We start from the raw sequence: 19,511 nt of genomic DNA on the forward strand, positions 1-19,511 counted from the left end.
TGAACAGGATATATATGTGTATGTGTGTGTGTGTGTGTGTGTGTGTGTGTGTGTGTGTGTGTTTGTGTTTAAGCTGAACCAGGTACTATAGGCATCTGATTTCAGCAACTCAAGAAGCTGAAGAATACAGACCGAGTTTTCTTCCTTCAATCTGTGTTAAACATAACTCACTTTCTAAGGAAGAGAACTGGTCTTCAGAAATATAGTGGTGAGAAGGACATGATCAGCCTGACCTCTGGAAGACCTGACAAAATTGTTAAGTGTGCCTTTAATACAGGAAGGGTGTGCTTAAGGAAAGGAAAGGTGCTGTACATTAATACATTTGTGTGATATCACCTACCCTAAAGCCTTGGAAGAAAACAGATGCCTTTTAGAATTTGAATATCAACAGTTCCTAGAAAGGAGAGATGAGACCAGCTCTTCCAGAAGTACAATCGTGGGGGGGGGGATGGTGGTGATGTGTGTGTATGTGTGTGTGTGTGTGTGTGTGTGTGTGTGTGTGTGTTGGGAGGTAGGGGTGGTGATTAAAGAGAGTGAGTGAGTCCTCTTCATGCCATAGTATTCCAAGTCCCATGATGCTTTCATTCCAACCCCTTCTTTGATATCATGGAACCTGCTAGTGTGATTGCTTTTAGGCTTTACATTTATGGAAATAAGGCCTAGGTGGAAAGCTGGTAAAACATTGCTTTTAGTGATTCGGTTAGGGAGTTTAGAGGAGATGTAAGTTAAATAGATGTAATAGTTAAAGAAAGTGCTACTTTCTCTGTGATTTGGCTTTACCCAATGAGTAAGAGATTCCAGGGGAGATGAAAGAGTGGAGGAAGCATGAATCTACTCCCTGCTTTGTATCTCAGAACCATTCCTTTGCTGCCTTTGTATGTTGACACTGCATTTTCTGTGGGCCTTAGGACTTCTAAAAGAATTGCATACCTTACACTGACTAAATTACCAAGGTGATTTTTACATCTGACAGTCTCACCCTCAGCATCCATGGCACTGATTCCTTTAAATTTGGATCAAGACATGTTTCAGCATCCTTGGTTTTCCAACCTGAAAATAGCTTATCAGAGAAATCTGTCCCCATAAGACCATAGGTAAATTCTATTATATTGCATGTCACCTATCTAGCTAGCTGTGTTTGTTGTCCTAAGGGAGATCTCTTACTAATACACTCATGTATGTACATTCTCAAATGTAAAGGATTTGCTCATCTCTCCTTTCCTTCAACTGAATCTCCTGCTACTTTTCTTGATTTTGTGTGATTCATAACACATCGATAGATCTCGGTTATCAAACCCTTGAACAAGTTTTTCTGGTTTAACATCTATTTCCATTGTGTTCTCTAGCTTTTTCTTTGTTTATAAATAGATTGTGAATTTGGGAATCATAATTTTAGCAGCTGCAAAGGAAATTTCTTTTGACTTTTTTTCTTACATCCCAGGAAAGATGGATGACGGTTTTATATTATCTCTGTGTTCTCTTTCAGTTTTTAGTTTGGTTTGACTTGTGCTTTTGTCTCCCCTTCCTCCTACTCTCTTTATTAACCACCTAAGGGCTTATGAAGCAGCCCCTGCTCTCAGATCTCAATGTTAGTGTGAGTCTTTATTATTCAAAGTTCACTCCTGAATCCCTCAGGAACTTCTCTCTCTATGTGCCAGATCAATGCTATGGCTTCCTGATTAGTTTAGTGGCCCACTAAACTAAGGTACCATATCTCCTTTCTCCTTTATGGAAAGGACAGCCGAGTAAGACTTTGAGCATAATGGGAGGATAAAACTTGACATGATCCAGCCTCACTCTCTTGCCTTGTATTTTCATGAATATTCTCTGCTCTTCTGACGATTCTCCTTTGGTAAAAATTGTGTATGGAAAATTCGCTACTCACACATCTCCAGACCCAGGAAGAGACAAGTGCAATTTTCAGGCTAGATGGAACAACTGACTCCTATTTGACATCTTAAATTACATGATGGAGCAATTAATTTTAATTGAGAAAAGAAGGTAAGAAGTAGAACAGAAAAGATAATTCATGCATTTAGCTCAGTTTGACTATATAAACGTATATGATTAAATATGAGATTCTCACGAGATCAGTGTGCTTCTTACTTACCAGTTTCTTGTCAGCACTACCACCACCACCACCACCACCACCACCACCACCACCATCATCATCATCATCAACAACAACAACAACAACAACAACAACAACAACAACAACAACAACAGCAACATCACTGTGTTATTAGTGTGGTGCATGTATTCATGCAACTGTATACATTTGCACGTACATATGCATGTATACATGCATATGTTGGAGCCAGAGGAGGACTCCACTTGTACTCTCCATAAATTTCTGTGAGACAGGATCTCTCCCTGTATTGCAAATTCACTGTTTGGAAATCATAGCAAGCCAGGGAACTCCTGAAATCAGCCTGCCTCTGCCTCCCAATGAAAGAATTATAGTCTCACCTGTGACCTTGCCTGTGTTTTATGTGGGTACTGAGAAATAAGACTCAGACTCTCATTCAACAAAATATTTATTCAATGGGCATAAAAAAGCAAGGACTATACAAAAAGGAAGAGAAAAATTAACCTAGGTTGAACAACTAAATACATGGGAGACATAAATAAACAGCTTGACTATTCCTTTTGTTTAAAAACAGTAAGTTCTCATACACAGCCCAGAACCTCTCTCTAATTGTTTAATTCATTTTACATCCAGATGGTTGGCCCGATAGCTCTTCTCCCACTGGTCCCACCTCCAAACCCTGCTTCTCCCCATTACCCTTTCCTTTTCTCCTCAGAGAAGGAGAAGCCTCCCACCCAGGGATACAACCTGCCTTGGCACCTCAAGCCACAGCAGGAGTAAGCTCATCCTTTCCCATTGAGGCTAAACTAAGCAGCCCAGCTAAGGGAAGAGGCCAAAGGCAGATAACAGAGCAGAGACAGACCCTACTCCAATTATGATTTGACCCACATGAAGACCAAGCTCCGTGTGTGCTAAAAATATGTATGGGATTGAGTTCCAGTCCATGCATTCCTTTTGGTTTGCGGGTTTAATCTTTGTAATCCCCCATGGGCCCAGGGTTGTTGACTCCGTAGGTCTTATTATGGTGTTCTTAACACTTTCAGCTCCCTCATTCTTGCCTCCAACTCTTCCACAATCTCCCTGAACACAACCTAATGTTTGGCTGTGGGACTCTGCATTTGTTTCCATCAGCTGTAGGATGGAGATTGTTATCTATTCTCTAATTAGGTAGAGTGATTGGTATGTGAAACCATTGACCTGATATTAATAAGAAGAAACTAAATCTTTTTCTTTCTTTAGAGGGAAATATAGTCACCCTGACACTAGATAACTTATGAATAAGCTTCTTCCAAAGAAGCACAGTTTAGTTTAGGAATCTACACACTGAACTGTAACCATTGACTTCCAAAGGTTTTGAATATGTAGGTGTATATTTGCTTATACATACTTTCAAATCTAAATGATGTTATTTAATAATTACTCTGGAATCCCACGTACCCACACTCTATGAAATTCTGAACTATAGTAAATAGTGTCTATTTCCTTTTTATATTGTTTGTACCCTTAATAAACTTCTAAAAAATATTCAATCTCCTTTATACTACTGTGTAATCAGAGGTAGCAAAAGAGCTTGTGTACCAATGATGATCAATATAGTTATAAAATAAATAAATTTCTTTAAAATTATCCTTCAAATTGTTAGTCATATTTAAAAACACAATATGTGAATTTCTCGGGATTATCTACTTATATATCCTATGTTATTACTATGTTACAACTCATTAATATATTCAGAACTTCTATTTTACAAATAGTGAAAAGTCCCTGATTTCTCCTTCTCTCCTCATATGCTTTAAGATTCCACAGCCTCTTTTAATATTTGTGAAAAACATGCGACCCTTTGTTAGAATGAAATTTTGTGAAAGTTGGGCTCTTTATTTACAATTACTTACAGTCATGGTAAAATTTACCTCCTGTGTCTTTACCTTCAGTCTCTTCTTTAGTCCCCCCCCCTTGCAGTTTTCCACTCCCGCCTCATGTGCTTTCTTGTTCTGAAATGCTGACCCTTCTTACTGCTGCCTATATGTGCATGACTGTAGCCAACTACAGAAAGATGGCAGGCCGGGTTTATTATTTAATAATGTTCCAATACCAGCTTGTCTATTCTGTCATCTTCTGATTATTCTTCCATCTGTACATGCTCCACAGGCTTTAGCCCTGTAGAGACTATTCGTCTCTCAGCAAGAAAATAGCAAAACTGCTACGTAAGAGATTTCTGAACCAAAGTTTATGAGAACATGAATGCCATAGACATTTGGTGGCAGCAGTTTTCATTTTGTTTTGTGTTCCTTGGAAGATTATAAAATCCCATCTTGTTAAAGAAAAATGAGTCATTTCAAATAAATATACAATCAAAGGGGTAAAAAAAGACTCAGGCACTCCTATGCAGTAAGCCATTTCCTCACTTTCCTCCATGACACTTGTTAACTATCATTGTTGAAATAAAACCTTTTAGAACTCCTTTTCATTTACATGAAGTGTAAAATAAACACTTTGAAGCCAGGAAACAACAAAGTAGTCATTGTCAGCCACATAGCTCCAGAAAAAGCAAACAACATCAGAATTATTATAAAGAGTATTTAGTAATTCAATATTTTACAGAGTTAAGGCTTCTATGGACTCTCAGAATTGCCAGGATTATGGCTGAAACAGCCATGGGTAATTAGATTCAATACTGGAGACAAGTAATTAGGGAATTAAGTGTGTGATGCTGCATGAGACATATTGAAAACGTATGCCATAGTCATACAGTTTTCCCTCACAACGGTGTGGACACCAAAAAGAAAGCAGCTAATGAAAAGACCTTTTACATTGTATGCACAGTGCTTTCTTTGGTGATGTCTAATTGATTCAGTATGGACAATAAAAACTGAAAGGAGCAGCCTCGCTAGTGTTTCCCATTGACTTTTTTTTTCTGACTCAACTCCCTAAAACAATCTTGGTTTTAGCTCAGGCATAATCATAAAATGCCTTGTATGATTTTATTATTACCAATTTCCTTCCCTATTTAGAAAAATCTAAATTCAACTGCAGGTTCTAAATGTTCTCAGGTTGCATATAAAAAAGCTCCGAGAGCCACTTTACGTTTGAAGAGTCAAAACTTCATTTGGGGTCCAGGGAGATGATTTCATATGGAAGGCTGTGCACATTCAGGGAAAAGAAATTTAAATAACTGAAAATTGAGTTGCACTTGGAAAAACAGCCTCCAAGGGGCTTTGCGTTTGGATCTCTGGGAAAGACCCTTAGCCCTGGGAATTGTTTTATCTTGGTCCCTAGCAAAATCTTCTCTCTTTACCCTGAGTCTTCTCACCTGTCTTGAAATCTCTATAATCTTATGCCCAGGCCCAGGAGAGATTTCATTCTTCTCCCAGATTCCTGCATATCAATCCTTTTTCCATAAAGTCTTTTCTGACAATAGGTCAATGCCTTGAAATGAGCTATAGAAACACAAGCTCTACTTATGGAAATAAATAAAAATACATTTTTAAAGGCAACATATTGTCTGTTATACATATAGGCTAAACTACTGGTATGCTTAGCTAAATATTGCATGTTCAATAAAATTTTGGTGAAAAGACTAAATCAACCAAAAGTGATTTCAGTGCTATTTGAAGTTCCAGCTCTCTATCATAGTAACCACCTGATTTTATGAACATTTTGTTGTAGAAACTAAGCTTGTTAGAATCTACTTTTCTAATTCTGAGTTAGTTTTACCCACAATTCGGTGAAAAGAAGTCAGTATTTTGTTTGTTTGTTACTTATATGGCTTGAATGTTTCTGTTCCCTACAAAAGTCATGAAAAAAAAATCTTAGGCAATACTACAAAATTAAGGGATGAAGCATATGCATGTAATTACAATTAATAAAAAAAATAGTATGGCTTTTAGCTTGGCGTTCTTGTGGGACTCCAAATATGAGGAGCAGGAATGTTTCTGATCTCGAGTTGCTCTTGGGATGCTTTTCCTAGAATTGAATTGACTTGTCCATAGGAGGGTTTTTGCCTTGTCTTATTTTATCTTGTCTTGTCTGGTTTGACTGTCATAACTTTAAGGCCTGCTCTTTTCTGAAGTGGAAACAAACCTGAGGGAGAGCGGAGGTGGGAGCAGATCTGAGTGAAAGTGGAGGTAGGGGCTAATGGGAGAGGAGAGGAAGAAGGGAAAACTCTTTTTCAGGGTGTATTGTTTGAGAGAAAAATCAATTATTATTGTTTTTTCATTCATTAAAATACAAATATTTTAACTAAAACAAATGAGATAAATATCCTGTAAATTTTTAAGAAATCAAGGAAGAAAAAATGGAGAAAAATTATGTAATATTATTACCTAAAAAATAATATTTCTAAAATAGTTGAGGCAACTATGAGCCAATTAAATCATGAGGCACAGCACATTTTGTCTTCTTATTCTGCCTATCATATGGGAGCATCAGATTAGTGACCTCTAATCCAAGTAGCAGCATAAGAGCAATGGAAGTAAAGAACCAGGATGTCTTTAGATGTAAACTCTGCCAGTAACTTGGTCAGGCATGTTCCTGCTTCTAGAGCTATAAGAAATAAAATTGAACTCTAGCAACAAGTCTCTAAGACAACATCATATTAAAAATTACTCTCTGGCTGGGTAGCGAAGGTGTATGCCTTTAATCCCAGCACTGGAGACAGAGACAGGAGGATATCTATGAGTTGAAGACCAGTCAAGTCTGCAAAAGCAGGCAGATCTCTATGAGTTCAAGGACAGCCAGATGTACAGAGTGAGCTGTAGGACAGTCAAGGCTACACAAATATACCCTGTATCAAAAAACAAACAAGCAACCAAACAAACATCTCTGTCATGTTTCCTTTGCTTCTCAGACCTATTTCATCATAATAGCTCTTACTCTAAATCCCGAAAACACTGTCCTGTTTTTCCAAAACTGCTCAGTTTTAGTGAAAAACTGATTATTTAAAATAAAACAGAGTGAGCAACAGACACATTTTCTCTGGCAGGCACAGAGAAAAAATAACAGCAACCTAGGAGAGGAAATTCATTAGAACTATGGCTTTCTTGTTCCTAATTCTAGAACTGTGGTGCATTATTTAATCTTTCAAAGTCTACCATTATCTATGAAATTGGGAAAATTATACTTTACCTACGTGATCTCTGTGATTATAACATGGGTAGAACACAGAGACTATCTAGTCTAATCGCACACAGTACATGGCAATTGCAAGTGAAATAATTTTGTGTTATATAATAAAAACAGTCTCAAAGAGACCTTCTGAAGTTTCTATTACCTATAAATTTCTTTTGATAATTTAATAAACACATAGCGGGTTTCATGTCAAAAGAGAAGATGGTACTTGTCCTCTGATACATAGAATGGTGTTTCAATATATTTTCAAATGTTACCAACATAGCAGCTTAAGGAGGGGAAAAAGAAGTGAACAATTTTCAATGGTTGATGGATCTATGAAAAACTGTTCAACATCAACTACCTTAAAATGTTGATTAAAATACAATGACATGTCATTTAACACCTAAGATTTTGAGTTTTATCAATAATCTAAAAGACAAAAATATTACGGAAGATGAGAAGAAAGGGACCTTAAACACTGTAGAAAGCATTATGGATTAGTGTAGCTATATCGGAGAGTGGCATATTTTCTAATCCCATACTATACATCAATTCAAATAAATTTAACTCATTATTCTGAAGATGTGTGGTGGCAGAATAAATAATATATGGAATCACTCAAGAGTTCATGGGTAGAAGAATGGAACAAGAAATTAGGCTGTATGAACATGATGAAATATTACTTAGACATAAAAATAAAGGAAATCCTGTGGTCTATAATAATGGTGTGTTTAGAAACTATTGCAGTAATTAGACTGAATTGGTCACAAAGTATCAAATTTTCTATGATCTTAATACATTTGCAATCTTTAAAATAGACTTTTCTACATTATGCATAATTTTTATAACATGAGCAAAAACAAAACACAACAAAAGTTCTGAAGTAGATGCTTCCTGCTTTTCTGCATCTCCCCCATTCACAATCAGATATTGAAAGCTATAATTAAATGGTTCTCTACAAGAAAATTCAAGTGAACTAATAAGCTGGGGGTTTGCTAGAAGAGTTGGAATGCAAAGAGAGTGAGCTCAGATTGCTGCAACGACTCAGATACAGTGTTGATTAGTAGTCATTTTTAACTTGAAGGGATGTAGAACCACAATGGGCACAAACAGTTTATGTCTACTAAGTTGTTTTCAGAAAAGTTTAACAGAGCAGAGAGGAGTCATCCTAAATGTGGATATAGCCCTATTTCATATGCTACAATCATAAAGAGAATACTAATGAGAAGCTAAGCACCATTAGCCATCCCTCTCTGCCTTTTGACTGTAGGTTCAATGCAACCTTTCACCCCGTGCTCCTGCTAGCCTGGTTCACCCATCATGATGGACTGTATTCTCAAACCATAAGCGAAATAAAACTTTCCTTTCAAAAGTTGCTTTTGTTCGACATTTTGTCACAAGGGCAAGTAACCTATATCTTTCATTTTCCAAAACTATTTGAAATATTTCACTAAAAGTATATGTGTTTGACTTGTCATAGCTGTTCTTTGCTAACAAATAGTTATAAGTTACATTATGTCCAAAGAAGCCAAGGTGAAGAAGAAGGCCAGGATTAAAAGATATATATCTGGAATATTTTATAGAGCTTCAATGTAACTTGGGAGGATGTAGATAAAACCAAACAAAATTGAACTCAAAACATTTGAGAGCAGAAAGATGGCTACTAAAGGCCTGATAGCTAGATGAACAAGATACTTCAGTCAGCAGATAAATTTTGTAGTTAAAGAAGATGAAAAATCTAGCATTCCTTTTATTTTAAGATAATGGATGATGAATAATAAAATGTACTTTTCACAATATCTAGAAGAGAGAAACTGAACGTTCTTTTTAAAAGATATATATTACTTTTTATGTTGTGTGTATGAATATTTTACTGAGTGAATGTCTGTGTACCATAGGTGTGCAGTGCTCTTGAAGGCCAGAAGTTGTCAGATTACCTGGGACTAGATTTGCAGATGGCTGTGAGCTGCCGTAATGCTACTGAGAATTGAGCCTGGGTCCTCTGTAAGAACAGTTCATGCTCTTAGCCAGTGAACCATTTCTATAGCCCTTGAATGTTTTTAACGGAGAGAAATAGTTTTAGAAAATGATGATAATCCTCCTCATTTGATCATCTCAAACTAAATAATATATTAATTTTTTGATATAGTTTATTACTGTTTCACCATAGATTGTCTAGAAGCTGCTATGTGGACCTAACTGGTTTCAAACTCACAGATGTCTGTCTCTGTCTCCTGAGTGCTGGAATTAAAGGTGTTCACAGTGCAATCCTTCATAGACAATATGTGGAAATAACACACTGAATTATGAAAGGACACTGTGATTTTAATTTTCAACAAAAAATGAAGTGTTTCTGAAAAATATTCATTTTTTATCAAGTGTGTCAAAGCTTTCACAAGCTGTGTAGTTCTATGAAGGAAGAAATGTTTTCTTGCTCTGTTGAGAGTCCTAAGTGTCATATCTATAGATTGCAAGTGTTCATTCCAGGTTTTGGAAGACTCAAGAGAAAATCTTCCCTCCGGTCACTCCGACATTCCCATGATGTCAGCAATTCTTAACACTCTTTGTCGTTTAGTCTCATGGTTTTAATGTCTACCTTAGTTATCACAGGTCTATATTCACTGTGTACCTTGTCTCTCTCCTTTTAATTAAGTGACTAGTCACGTGAGATCCGTATGTGTCCTGCTAAATTGAATTCTAATCACATCTGCCAAGTGTCTAAAAATTTCCATTAATAAATCCTCGGGTTGATGCACAACCCTATCTTTTTGAAAGATAAAATGCAAGTCAAAACATAGGCAAAGTATAAAAAACCAGAACATAAACAAAAGAAAAACAAATGCAAATAAATAGGACAGTGGAGGAGATCCAGGTCAAGGGCTGGTTTTCAAATGAGTAATAAAAGATTTGCAATGTGCGCAGACCTCTAACAAGGCAATTGGAGACAAGATTTGTAATTAAAAAGTGAAAAAGTACATTCGCCTGTAGCAGATGTTGGATTTATTTTATATATTGAATGTTTATGTATTTCATTCACAAGCATGTATTAGTTCATTCATAGATTTGATGTAATAAGAAAATTTCAAAGTGTGATCAATCTGGTATAGTCCAAAGAAAACTAGTTTAGAATGCATGAGGCAAAGGATGTGAACCCTAGGTCTCTGATTTATGAACTGTGTGAACAAAGGACGATCTGAGACATTCCAGGAATTCATTGTATCTAAAGCTGTGAAATAGAATTGAAGAGACATAATCACCATGTGCTAGCGCTGATATGTGCAGAATACATAAGTGAAAGTGTCTTACAGTTTGAGTGACAGTGAATATGTCTTAATATAGATATAAGATACTAGGTAAATACCAGTTTAGATTCTTGTTTAAATGTCATGCAGATTAACTTATTTCATGGCTCTGAAACCATCACTTTTTGACTCTTGGAAAAAAATTGCTCTTTTTTTTCTTTAATTTTGTTAAATCTTTTATAACCACAATGCTTTGTTTCTGAATATTATGTCTATATACCTTTTACCTTCTCCCTTTCATTTACTACATAAAAAATAACATTAAAACATTACCTTAATTAAGATGAAAACTTTATGTAAAAGAGTTCTCAAGAAGGAAAGAACAAAAATCTGTGATACAAAAGAGAGATGGGTTTTGGTTGGAACAGATCTGAGTGTGCTTGCCCAGTTGATAGTTTTATAGTGACAAAATAAATACCATAAGAACACAGTTGAGATGTGATTTCCATTGGGTTTAGAAAAATAAACAAAGATAATTCTTTTCCCTGACTTCTATATATGGTTAAGAAAAGGTCTTAAGCAGGAGCATGAAAACATGACTCTAAAGTATGGCTGCAGATCCAATGCTGAAAAGAGAATTTCCTGCCTGGAATACACGTATTCATCCCATGGACGTCTAATGGTGGAGGGCTATAGGCCTTTAAGGGAATCACATATTGCTCGGACTTTTACCACCGTAAAAGTAATTTATGTGCTACAGCTATTGTATGGTCTATTCTCCATGTGGGTGCCTGTCATTAATTACATTTTTCCTATCTTTCCTCAGCAACATGTTGACCCTACTTCTTAAATAATCCAGACACCTTACCTAAAACAATGTCCATTAGAGTTCAAGGAAGATGTGCAGACTCTTGAATTAGACCTTAGGACTTATTAACAAAAATCGTCATCACTGCAGTCAGTATCAACAGGTAACACATGATACCTGATGATACATGTTCCTTTTAATTTCCTTAGGGATAAATCTCAAATCTTAGAGAAATACAGAGGTAAATGATTTTATACTTCTTGTATTCACAAAAGTTAATGAAATAGACAAATTTAACAATAGAGGTTAAAATAGAAAGATGTTTATTGACAAAGAAATGAAATCTATTTATAAAATTATACCATATAGAAAAAAAGAGGTAGATCTCAACCACATAACTAAATTTAAAGTACTGGAAAATTGTTATCGTGAGTTCACTGTAGAGGTTTTAACCAGGCAGAGGGGGTGAGCAGATTTTGGCATCGCTTACATGTCTAAGCATTTAGGTTGCTGTTGGTTTCATGCAAATGTGGGAGGTGTTTATTAGACCTGTCTTTGTGAACTTTCCTTATTCATACAGCAGCAGTCCCTACCAATCACAGTTAACTCAATATTCTTTTTTTCTCCATCTTTATTAAATTGGATATTTCTTATTTACATTTCAGTTGTTATTACCTTTCCTGGTTTCCAGGCAAACGTCCTCCTAACCCCTCCCACTCCCATTCTATATGGGTTTTCCCCTCCCCATCCTCCCCCCATTACTGCCCTCCTACCAATAATCTCATTCACTGGGGGTTCAGTCATGGCAAGACCAAGGGCTTCCCCTTCCACTGGTGCCCTTACTAGGCTATTCATTGCTACCTATGCAGTTGGAGCCCAGGGTCAGTCCATGTATAGTCTTTAGGTAGTGGCTTAGTCCCTGGAAGCTCTGGTTGGTTGGCGTTGTTGATCATATGGGGTCTCAAGACCCTTCAAGATTTTTCAGTCCTTTTTCTGATTCCTTCAACAGGGGTCCCGTTCTCAGTTCAGTGGTTTGCTGCTGACATTCGCCTATGTATTTGCCATATTCTGGCTGTGACTCTCAGGAGAGATCTACATCCGGTTCCTGTCGGTCTGCACTTCTTTGCTTCATCCATCTTAACTAGTTTGGTGACTGAATATGTATAGGCCACATGTGGGGCAGGCTCTGAATGGGTGTTCCTTCTGCCTCTGTTCTAGACTTTGCCTCCCTATTCCCTGCCAAGGGTATTCCTGTTCCCTTTTTATAGAAGGAGTGAAGCATTCGCATTTTGGTCGTCCTTCTTGAGTTTCATGTGTTCTGTGCATCTAGGGTAATTCAAGCATTTGGGCTAATATCCACTTATCAATGAGTACATACCATGTGTGTTTTTCTGTGATTGTGTTACCTCACTCAGGACGATATTTTCCAGTTCCATCCATTTGCCTATGAATTTCATAAAGTCATTGTTTTTGATAGCTGAGTAATATTCCATTGTGCAGATGTACCACATTTTCTGTATCCATTCCTCTGTTGAAGGGCATCTGGGTTCTTTCCAGCTTCTGGCTATTATAAATAAGGCTGCTATGAACATAGTGGAGCATGTGTCTTTGTTATATGTTGGGGCATCTTTTGGGTATATGCCCAAGAGAGGTATAGCTGGATCCTCAGGTAGTTCAATGTCCAATTTTCTGAGGAACCTCCAGACTGATTTCCAGAATGTTTGTACCAGTCTGCAATCCCACCAACAATGGAGGAGTGTTCCTCTTTTTCTAGACCTATGTATGTTGTTGAGTGCTTCCAAAATGGTGGCTTATATAGACCTGGGATGGATAATGCTCTAGCCAAATTATGTGTTCTGTATATGCTAATAGGAGAAAGGGCAAACACAGGCCTTAGATATATGCATGGTGACTAATATACACAGTATAAAAATCCCTCTCAGAATCAAACAACGTGCTAGAAAGTTAAAGTCAAGCATGCTGTGGAGCTTCAGAAATATCAGTCTGAGGGTGAAACTATGACAAGTAGAGAGCAAGAGCCTAATGGCTGCCTGTGAAGGCTGTTCTACCAATGAACCTCAAACTCAGACTATTAGACCCTGCACATATCTTCACGAATGAGGTCAGGTTTAAGCCACAAAAGGGATAAGGCTGTTGTACACTGTATTAGTCATTGACAGAACCATGACTCACACCACCTGAAAGTCTTAGTGACTTGGCCTCCAGGACACTGTATGGGTCTGTCTTTAACACTGAAGCTGTGGCAATCTGATCTCATATCTATTATGACTGCCTCTGATTATCAGGCAGAGAGAACTTTGAAGAGGGCTGCTTCCTGGAGTGTTCTGCCTGAATTCCACTTATTCCCAGAACTACCACTACAGTAAGCTAGGTCCTCCAACAGCAGTCACTAATTATGGAGAGCCTCTACAGGCTTTCCTACAACCTGATCTTATAGAGATATTTTCTCAATTGAGAGTTCCTCATCCCAAATGACTCCAGCTTAAGGCAAGTTGACATAAAACTAGCCAGGACATCTTCTAATGCTCAAAACCCCAAGTATTGTTCAAAAGTGCAATTTCAAAGATGCCTTTGAGACTCAAGCCATGGGCTTCTACAAAAACTCATAAAATAACAGACAATTTTTCAAGTTACAATGCCAGAGTAAATATCCCCACTGCAGGGAAAGAATAGGATAATTTTAGAAAGGATTGAAACAAACAAGGTCAACCACGCACCACAAACATTAAACGTTATCGTTTTGTTTTGTTTTTTTTTTTTTTTTTGGTTCTTTTTTTCGGAGCTGGGGACCGAACCCAGGGCCTTGCGCTTCCTAGGTAAGCGCTCTACCACTGAGCTAAATCCCCAGCCCCAAAAGATGTATTTATTTATTATGTATAAGTACAGAGTAGCTGTCTTCAGACACACCAGCAGAGGGCATCAGATCCCATTACAGATGGTTGTGAGCCACCATGTGGTTGCTGGGATTTGAACTCAGGACCTCTGGAAGAGCAGTCAGTGCTCTTAACCACTGAGCCATCTCTCCAGCCCTAAACGTTATCGTTTTATGTCTGGTAAAGGACATATGGAATTATGTTGTGAACTCCAAAGGACTTGGCTATCCCTCTTTCCCTCCATGGCCTTCCCTCTCATATTGCCAATGGCTATTCTCTTGATTTGCTCCAGTCATTGTCTCTGGCTTTTTGAAGAATATGTTAATTATTCCTGGCTTGTCTCACTTTCTGAACCCTCCGTTGAAGGTTTGGTTGCACATCTATAATTTCATGTGTGACTTTCTGAATGCCTTGTCCAATTACATAGGAATTGAGAAATTTCCCTCACTCATGTAATAGATTTCTCTTTGATTTACCAACATTTTAAACTCTAACAAAGTTACTGGGCTATAATATCAGATAGTTTTAAATATGGAAAAGACAGTTTTTCATTTTAAACACTTTCATTAATTTAGCATGAATCTTGGTGGTTTTGTTCTCAGTATATCCCACCTCTTTCCACATGGCTACATCATTATGCAAATAAGGTAATCAGTTCACTTGTTCTACTCATGATTCACCATTCACCATTTAGATTGTAGTTGAATATATGATATTGTGACAGATATTTCTCGTGAATAGACATATGCAAAAAAGCTAACAAATAATAAAGAAAATGCTGAGATACAATCAATACTGAACACCTGACCAAAACTTTAAGTTCACACCCTCATAGTAGAGTGTAGAATACTCCCTATAATGCCTTATAAGTGAGATAAACTAGCAATGGAAACAGAGAGAGTTAGAGAGTTGCACATACATACATATGTGTGAGTGTGTGTGTGTGTGTGTGTGTGCAAAATATGAAATCAGAAAGACATAATAAATTGTGTTTTATTCCAGATACAGTAGTCACACTTAGTGTACTCTGTGGTCTTCCACATCCACAAAGAGACTCTCTCATTGTTTAGTGCATGCTAAATGTGTCTTAATCATATTGGAATATGTATGTGATCTATAAGATATGTTGCAGATGTGTTTTAAAAACTTTTTAGTGGAATTTTTGGTAAATATGCTACTTTATAGGAAAGAAAAGTGATAGAATCTGGAACGTATAACATCCACAATATTACTAAGTCACATACTCTGCTGTTTATCTCTAATGAGATCTAGTGAGCATTTCCCCCTTTTCTTCCTTACTGCTAATTTCAATACAGAGGAAGTTACTTTCCCATAAATGAGTAAAAATTGTCAACTATGTTTACTTAAATTTTATGATGCTTGTTAGAATAATACTCTATTTTGTATGTGAAGTTCATGAGTGTGGATATTAACTACATGCAAATATAAACGTGTTAAAGTGTTAAGAAACGGGGAAGGGGATTTAGCTCAGTGGTAGAGCGCTTGCCTAGCGAGCTCGAGGCCCTGGGTTCAGTCCCCAGCTCCGAAAAAAAAAAGAAAAAAAGAATGAAATAAAGTGTTAAGAAACCTAATAGTACAGTTGGAGGAATAAAGACTAAAAAAAAATCGAAGGATGAAAATATCATGCTATAGAGCACGAAACACTTATATATGTTGTGTTCTAAAATTAACTATATTGTTTATCTGAAATATGTTAAATGTTTTCTATGCATATGGTGATGTTTTATTTTCATAGAAATGATTAATGCCATTGGGATACAATGTCTGAATCAAACTATGCTGCATATTTTATTTCTTTTACCTACAAAATTAACCCTGGAGAAACATGTAAAATACTATTAAAAAGCAAATTCTTTTTATTTTTCCATGTCCTTAAGCATGCAAATGTTTGTGTATGTATGTGGGTGAGACAGAAACCAGAGACGACCCTTAGATGTCTTTTTTTATAAGCTACCCACCATATGTTCTGAAAGAAGGTCTTTTTCTGGGACCTAAGGCTAGCTAAGTAGAATCCACCAGCTGATCAACAAGTAGAAAATCCTATTTCTCTATCTTCTCAGTAACAGAATTATTAATTTCTAACACTCCCCATTCTATAGTGATAGAAATCATTTTCTTATATTTATGCAGAAAGTGTTTTACTGACTGGGTATTGCTTCAATTTCTAAAAACATAGATTCTTTCATAATATCATGTGGGAATATATATTGAAATATTTCTGACAAATACTTAGCAAGATACTTGACATAAATACTAAACATTGGCTTTTGCCAAGTATAAATCCATTGGCACACAAACAAGAAGTCCACACAGAGCTCAGATGTCTATTTCTATTGCGGAAGTTCCTTTCTTAACTAACTTTTAATGATGTGATAATCTACCAGCATATGGAGCATGATTCACCTGGGAACGGGAAGGCTGAAACTTGCTCTCCTGCTTGAGGAACTTATTAAAGTTGTGGTTTTCAAAATATGTCAGGCATGTATGAAAATTACATAGAACCTTTGGGATAAAGACGATAGTCAATGCAACAAGATAATCAAATCCCACCGTAGACTATTGTAATCGCTCGTTCAAAAACAAAATAGTGATTTCTTTTGACTCTAGTGTTCACAATCTGAAAATACAGCCCTAACCTGGTTAGATTAAATGGCAAAATCAGAGCAGATAATGAAGTAATGAATAAGAATATAGGTAGATATTAATATTAAATCTTTCGTGAACACAATTTGACAAAAACAAGAAAGTAATGCTTTTTTAATTATCATACTTTATGCTTTGTTACTGAACATTTATGGAGAGGCAGTAGTAACTCGTGGGCATATAATTAACCTTATATTAATTACTTTTATATTTTTTTAAGATGAGAATTTGAATGATAAAAATTTCTTTATTATTTTTTAGTATCTTCTTCTGTAGTTATAGATATGTGAACTAGACAAGTGTGGATACAGTCTCTACCAATATTCTAATATCAGGATTCACAAACTTTTGAAATTTTTATTTTTCTTTCTTTGAATATATACCTTATACGGTGAAGAAAGGAAAGTTACCAAAGTGTGAGTAAACCATGAGAGGTTATTTCTACTTTTCATGGTTACTGGCATTATAAAGTAAGGATGCAAAAATCACAATATTACTTAATTTGGCTTCACTTCCTCACAAAAGGAAATGGAACTCACATGGCTGATTCTTCTGGAAGAGAAGACAAATTTGCTGGAAATAAATAGAAAATTAATTGAGAAAATCATTTATGGATAAAAGCATTTCAGAAATCTGAATGCAGATTAATGACATTGAAGGATTGTATGTGATATTACTATTTAAATAGTTACTTATGCAGTATATTGATATGTAAATATGCATATTTCTAGAATTTGCATATATATCCCATATAATGGAAAGATGAGGTTACTTTAAATAACTTGACAATTACTACTTTCTACAATTTTGATTTGTCTGTGTACCTAAGGTAATATCTTTGCATATTAATTATCTGTGGGCATAATTTATTTTGTTCGTAATTACAGTGACCATAGATGGGGAGCTAGAATCTCTAATTTTCCTAACTTCACCACACTTTGGTGCTGCGTAGTGATTTCTGCTTAATTGAAAAATCCACCCAGGAAGGATAATGAAGCCACAGAAGACTCAGGAAAATCAGCATGTTAACATGGCTTCTAATGTTATAAAAGGCAGTAACTGATGCTGAAGAAAAGGAGATATTTCAGTGGCGTTGCCTTCATCTCAAGTAGCAAGCTTCAAATATCGGTTCTCAATAGTCTTAGCCCATGGTGGGTTGGACAATACTGCTACCTTGAGACTTTCCTGCTTCTTCAAGTAACCCATTATACATGCTTCTGTAATAATCCCCAAAATTCTGTTGAATCAGTAAACTAGAAATAGGTGGAATCATTGACTTGGTTTGTTTTCCCACCCTGTCTGGAATGAATACTTTTTCATATCTCTCCATGAAAGCCATTCAGTATTGTAGCTATGATTAACATGCACATTAAGAATAAATTCAGTCAGTTTCTAGATGGTTAATAGATATATAAATATTTTATAATTATAAACCTTTCTATAAACTCCAGGAGAATTTCTAATGCTATGCTTTTTGAAGTGCCTTGCATTTCAAGGCTTCACGATGCTTGTTCTTACTGGCTTTTAAAAAGGAAACCATCCTATGGCTATAGCCAGAATTGAGGTGGCTACAAGAAAATGAGTACATCTGTCATCAGCCAGGATATTAATAACATTTACCTATAATACCAATTTAATTTTACTGGGCATAGATTTTTGTGTATTATTGTATCATTACATGGCAAAGTTAAATATTGTATAAAACCGTACTCCTCTTCAGTTGGCTTCTACAATCAGTTATATCTTAGTTCCTACTTATAAAACAGAAATAGGATGATGACACATTTCATTTACCATGAGTTAATTTAGACATCTGCTATGACACTCTGATGTCTCAGAACCACAGTAACAGTGTCAGGAGTGACAGATTTCATCAGTGAGTGGAAGCGAATGCACTTTTACCTCCTGAGGATTTATATATGTTTATTATCAATATTTCTGTAGGCATTGTGCCCTCATATGATCTAAGTGACATCTCATCCCCAAAGTGTAAACAGCCAAAATAAAAGCATCTAAGTGATTAAGCCACTTTGCATGACATCTACACATCCACCCTTCTAATTCTCAGTCCTCTAGGGTGATGGGGACATTCAAATGTCCATTGCTTTATGGAAGCTGTAACTCTAAAGAAAGTGTAAAAGGACCCAGAAAGGTCCCTGTGGAGATGCACTGAAACATGTTTCTTTTCTCTGAAGTGCTTTTAAACTCTTTCTGCGGTTTCTTTTCTGCACTCGAAAAATTCCTTTGATCTTTCTAAACCATTTAAAGTACATTATTTATTAAAATCTTCAAGTGCATTGTGTTTTACTGATACGTGAGCATGAAGGTTAAGTGTGATGCACATGTGCTGTTTGTGTCCTTGGATGTGTGAGTGAAGCAGAAACAGAAAGAAGAGCCGGATAAATAGAAAACACTATTAGCAACGTGAAACATGGCTTCTGCTGGTACATGGGAGAATTGTTTCAGATCAGCTTCAGGCCTGTCCTACACTCACTCTTCAATGTCAACATGGGGAGGGAGGTGAAATAGTGATTCTTGGTTCCCACAGCTCATGGTTATAAACATTACTTAGAGTCATGTGAGGTACAAATGATTTTCACTAATAGCATTTTGTAATGTCCTTAGAACTCACAATTTATTAACAAACACATTATGTGAGTTTAATAAATCATGAGACTGGATAAAGTGTACTTGATAGAGATGTA

The sequence above is a fragment of the Rattus norvegicus genome, chromosome 6, assembly GCF_021556685.1.
Source record: "Rattus norvegicus strain SHRSP/BbbUtx chromosome 6, alternate assembly SHRSP_T2T, whole genome shotgun sequence".
Taxonomy (NCBI): Eukaryota; Metazoa; Chordata; class Mammalia; order Rodentia; family Muridae; genus Rattus; species Rattus norvegicus.